Source organism: Mus caroli, chromosome 4 (genome assembly GCF_900094665.2).
Source record: "Mus caroli chromosome 4, CAROLI_EIJ_v1.1, whole genome shotgun sequence".
Lineage (NCBI taxonomy): Eukaryota > Metazoa > Chordata > Mammalia > Rodentia > Muridae > Mus > Mus caroli.
Window position 1 is genome coordinate 45,595,610 of NC_034573.1, and position 5,928 is coordinate 45,601,537.

Consider the following 5,928-nt stretch of genomic DNA (forward strand, 5'->3'; position numbering starts at 1 on the left):
CTTCTGCTTCTTCTGCTTCTTCTGCTTCTTCTGCTTCTTCTGCTTCTGCTTCTTCTGCTTCTGCTTCTTCTGCTTCTGCTTCTGCTTCTGCTTCTGCTTCTGCTTCTGCTTCTGCTTCTGCTTCTTTTCATTCTTCTCCTCCTCCTTCTTCTTCCACTTTATTTTGCTATGTATGACTGTTGTCTCTTAGAAGCCTGTTATTTTCTAACATGAAAGAGAAAGTTGGATATGGAGTTGAGAAGAGATGGTGAAAAAGTGGAAGACGAAGAAGAAGGACGTAAACTACAATCATGATATATTGTGCAAACAAATAATCTATTTTCAATAAAAGGAAAATCTAATAACTGCATTAATTACATTACAGATTTTAATAAAATGCTTTAATATATATTAAATATATATTTATAAGAAGGGATGTAAGAAATTGTATTTGGAGTCATTAAATTAAGTTTATAACATATGTTTAAGTAAGTTTGAAAGTTTAACATGATTATTCTTATTCCTGGCTGGTAAAATGAAATTGTTTTACCTCTACTCTCAAACATGGACCTTCCTAATATGCTTACATTTACTACTAATTTATATATACACAAGATTTACTGTAATTAAATGTTCAATGAAATGGTGCATAAAATAGAAATATAGTGTTTGCAAAGGTTACATTATTTACATATTTCAGTGATATACAGTTTAAATTGTAATTGGATTGTGGAATACGAATGAATTGTTTAAAGAAGGCTATTCATGAAATGATCTTTGGAAACCTAGGTATATAATTATATCTTTATAATTTGTAAGGAAAGGTAATTTGCATTAGCGTTTTGGATTGGGTGATATAAAATACTTATGTAAGTTGCTGGAATGAGATTGGGAACATCCTGCCAAATTGTGCATTTTAGCAGGCTCTAAATCATTCAACTAGAACTCTAAAAAGAGTTTGGTAGTCCACTAGAAAGCATCATGAGTGTGTTCTTTATGTATCTTAAAAATGTCTGACTGGTAAGAAACTTAGATAGCATGGAGTCTCAGAAAGACAAATACTATGAATCTGGTGCTAAAGTAAGATCAACAGGGATTCTGACCTTCTTTCTCTCTTTTCACAAAATAACTGCTTTTAGAATCATGATATTAAAAAGTATATATCTTTCTAGCAGAATTTAGAGTCTAACGAGTCTTTCTAAGAGCATTTAGGCCTAACATTCATGGTGAGATTTTATGACAGCATACTACGTTTACATTTATCAGTAAAAAATAATTGAATGACCAATGTTAATCTTTGACTCATATATATTAGAAAATTTCCAGAGTCTACTGTTAGAGAAAAATTGAATCCAAATACATAATATCTCTAATAATTCAATGACTCATTTGCATTTCTTGTTAATTATAGCCCCACTTAAACATTGTTCACTAAAGAAAATAATTATGTACAAGATAAATTACATCTAGGAGAGGTTAGCAGTTTCATCTATAATAAGACTCATTTTTAAGATAATTTATTGGTGTTAAATACTTATATAGCTTTCCTGAAAAATTCCTGAAAGCTTGTTTGGGGAGTTTTAAAATATTCAAAATGGAATATTAGCTATAAAGTCTAAAATTAATTCAATGCATTTAAGTATTCTACATTTTGGTCTACAAAATATTTTTTAGGTACTATTATGTGTGTGCAGACTGAATGGTATTAAACTCTCATTGCATATAAAACCACACAGTTTCCTAAATATTTGTTCTCATGATTATATCTTTTATATAAACCCAAAAGTAATTTTTAAGAAATTACTCCAATCAGTCTATCATAAGAAGTAGAGACTATAGTAGAATAATTTGTATAATGATGATTAAAAATGAAAATGTTTGTCTGAATATTTAAGTTTAACTAGACTATATTTATACAATGAAAATATATTGCTGGAATGTAAATTTGCTGCTTTCTTGAGCTTTTGTTTTCTTAACTGTCTTTCCTAAGAGGAGGAATGAGAGATAAAGAAAATCAATAACCATGTGCTAAATATGTGATTGACGATGATAAAAAAGAATTAACATTATCAATCAGATACTTTCACATAAAACAAAGCAACATCGCAATTAGAAAAATTACGTAGTAGCAAGACTTACTAAGGTCTTGCTAAAATAATGTCTCATAATCTTTAAGATAGGGTCTAAAAAAATCATCTATTGTGGCCACATTTTCAGTTTTGAGTCACGGCGTTTTAGCAAGCAAAAAATGAAAGAATGCATAACAAGCAGTGGGTATACAGCACTCATAGACAGTGCACATGGTCGTATCCCAGACTTGCACCCATTTAGCAAAATGTAACAGGATAAACTCCATTATGGCAGCCAGCTGAGGTTCCGGACTGAGAAAGACTCCTAAGTAGAGAAGACTTTGTTTTGCTATCACTGTGTAAGAATAATCACACCAGCTCATTTATCGTTATCTTTATAGAGTAGTATTCTTTAATTTTTAAAATTTATGGAATAAACTATTTTCTGAGTATTATGGAAAGCAAACAAAGAGTGATTATAAACACTGATAACATTTTAATTAAGGAAGGCCTTAGCATTCACACCAACACACGCACATACATACACAGGGAAAGAGATAGCGAGGGAAAGGGAGAGGAAGAGGGAGAGAGCATGCAATACTCAAATTCTTATCAAAATATTCTCTGTGAGAATCATAAATTCACAGATTAGGTTCACATTGGAGTAAAACTTTACTTCAATACCAGAAAAAAAAAAAAACAGAAATTTTCACAATGCATAAAGAAAGCACAACATACTCTTGCATGTAAGTCAGTAGGTCAAACAAAACAAAGTCAAAATTCTCCTCAAGCCTGAAAATAGAGATACGTCAAAGTCTGTGGGGTGCAGCAAATTAAAATTGAGAAGAGTACTTGTAGTAAGAAAATTTTTACAGCAAACAAGAAAAAAAAAGTCTCCAATTTTTAACCTCAAAAAGTAGAAAGCAAGAGCAAACAGCTGAGCTCAGTGTGAATAGAGGTAAAGAAAAACAGTTGGGCAAGAAATACTTGACAGAGAGAAAACACAAGAAAATTCATGAAAACTAGAAGTCTTTTGAAAATTCAATGAAAAATAATAATTTAATAATTTTCACTATACTGGTTCTTATTAACATTTTTGATTACATTAATTCCTGGATAATTCATGTAGAGATCAATACCACTGTGAATTGGATTTTTTTCCCCTGAATTCTTTCACATCTAATTACTTGTTGGTGTGCAAGACAGCTATTGATTTTTGAGTATTGATTTTGTTCCTTTCTACTTTCCTAGAAGTGTCCTCTGATAGAGCCTTTATGTATAGTATACCTTCAAACAGAACATTGCGCAGAAGTTGAGAGTTAGAGAATGTGTTTGAATCATGAAGACTTTGACCTCGCCAATGGATTAATCCATTTATGGATTTATAATTTGATAACACTGTAGTAAAGTACTAATAGGGGCTTTAGAAACAGGGTCCCAGTAAAGAGAATAGGTCATTAAAGCATGATCTCCTGGACACACACACACACTCACTCACACACACACCCACACACTTCCCAGCCTTTATCAAATGAGCAATCTCCCCTATCATTATTTGCTCTTGCTGTCATGATAGCCTTGCAAAGACAGGTAAGTTTAAGCAGAGACTGTGAGCTGAAATTCATCTTCCCTATGCTTCTATTTTTTTTTGGTATTTTATCTCGGTAATGGCAAACTGACTAACACAAAGACAACGGATTTTAAAAAAGATGACTGTAACTCATAGCCGCATATGATTGGTACCAATAACATCTTTTAAAGGATTTTTCTTAGTTTAATAATATGCTTGTATGTAAGGGGCATGCATATGTGAACAAGGGTGCCTGTTGAAGCTAGAACAGGAACTTAGATTCCTTGGAATTCTAATTAGTTACAGGCAGTTGTGAGCAGCCTAAAGGGCCCTGAGAATGGAACCTAGGGTGTCTGAAAGAGAAGTATGTGTTCTTGACCTCTAAGCCATTTCTCCAGTCCCACTAATATCTTAAATCAGCTCCATAATTAAATAGTTTGTGAAAGTCCTAAAAACCCCAGAGAAAGTTCTGGTATGCTTTTAATGATTCTGTAGATTTGAATATGCAATAGTAGCCTGCATTTCTCCTGTTCTCTGTATGTGCAACTCTAGAAAGACAGGTTATTTCCTGCAAGGTCTTTGTCATTGAGGCCTATTTCTTGGCCACAGCACTTCTAAAAAGTCTGACTGTTTCTAGTCTCTAAGGGCTTTGATTTCTTCAGAAATGCTGGATGTTCATGATATTTCTGGTCACATCTTGAGTTTCTGTGGTCTGAATCTTATAGCTTTGGCAGCTGTGCTGTCTTTGCTACGCCAGCACTCTTGGGTATGCTGTCACTGCAGTAGGCAGGATAATTCAGTAAGAACTGTTGGAACTCATGGTGAAAAGAAATGCTTCAATATACCACCGTATGCAGATTCCTGTGCCCATCATTAAATACAGCAAGGTAGTCAATGCCATCGTTCCTTAATTAGTTTATAATCAACACCATGTTGAAGATCCTGTTGATCTTAATAAATTTACCCGATCACAAGGCCTCGTTCGTAATCAAACAGGTGAAACTAGACACTTCTGCAGGTTATATAATCTCCAGATTTCAGGGACTTAAAATAACAAGTGTTTGTTTCCTATTGTATGAACCATTTATCCGTAGTGACTTGGTCTCCATCACCTTTAACAGTATCAGTGGACAGTATCACAACCAGAGATACAAGTTCTGTAACTTATATAATATAGGAACATACTATAGTTTTGCTTACATTTTATTGGACAAAACAAGGCACAAGGTTAGAGCTAACTTTTAATGAAATGCTGATGTGCAATCCTATATTATGTCCCGAAAGAGGTGAATAGGAAATCATGATAAGCATCACTGATGTCCTATGTAATTTTCAACTGCTTATATAAGAGATAAAAACCGTGTCATAATTTTAAAACGCTGTGTCTATTGGCTTCAGAAGTATGTAACAGAAAAGAACAGCCATGCAAGTTTATGTTCGGTCTCTGGAAAATAAGATTCTTATGAGATTTTATGAGGCTAAAAATAAAGGCTAATTGTCAAGGAATCCAGGGGACATTAAATGCTTAAGAAAGCAAGCCACCAAATTTTTAATTAAAGAGAGGTCAGCCATAGAAGATAGCCCTCTGATACCATAGGCACTGAGAGCTATGATCCTTGATGAGGGTCTTCAGTGAAGGGCTATAACTAACAAAAAAACAAGGAAGGTTAAATGTAGTGGGTGACATTGGACACCTAAAAGTGCTTTCTGTGTCTTAGATTTCTAAAATAGAAAGAGAGATGAGTTGGCTGGTTATCCACAATCATTTAACTCTCAGAACAGTGCTCGTGCATTTGATCTCATAGATGGAACAAAACCAAAAAAAGAAAAAGAAAAAGAAAAAGAAAAAAGATATTCCTAAATCATTGTACTACATTCGAGAACTATTAAGATTCCTTTAGACTTAATAACTCACTCACAAATTCCTTACCAGTGTATCTCTATGTAACCCTCTCACTCGCTCCCTTTCCCTGTCCCCGTCCTCCTCCCCCTTCACCTCCACCTCCCCCTCCCTCTCCCCCTTCCCCTCTCCCCTCCCTCTCCCTCATAGTTTTGGGAGTCTTGGAGCTCACTCTGCAGACCAGGCTAGCCTAGAATTTACAGAGATCTACCTGCCTCTGTCTCCCAAGAGCTGGGACTAAAGGCATGCAGCACCACTGCCTGCTTGGCTGTAAACCTTGTTCTTGATCAACTTGTCTCATAACATTTTATTAAGTGTTAATGCTGTCCACCATACTGAACTTTTTAGGCAAAGAATTCTCTGTGAAAATAAAAGTAAATTTGTCTACTTGTCTCCTCATATTTTTTTTC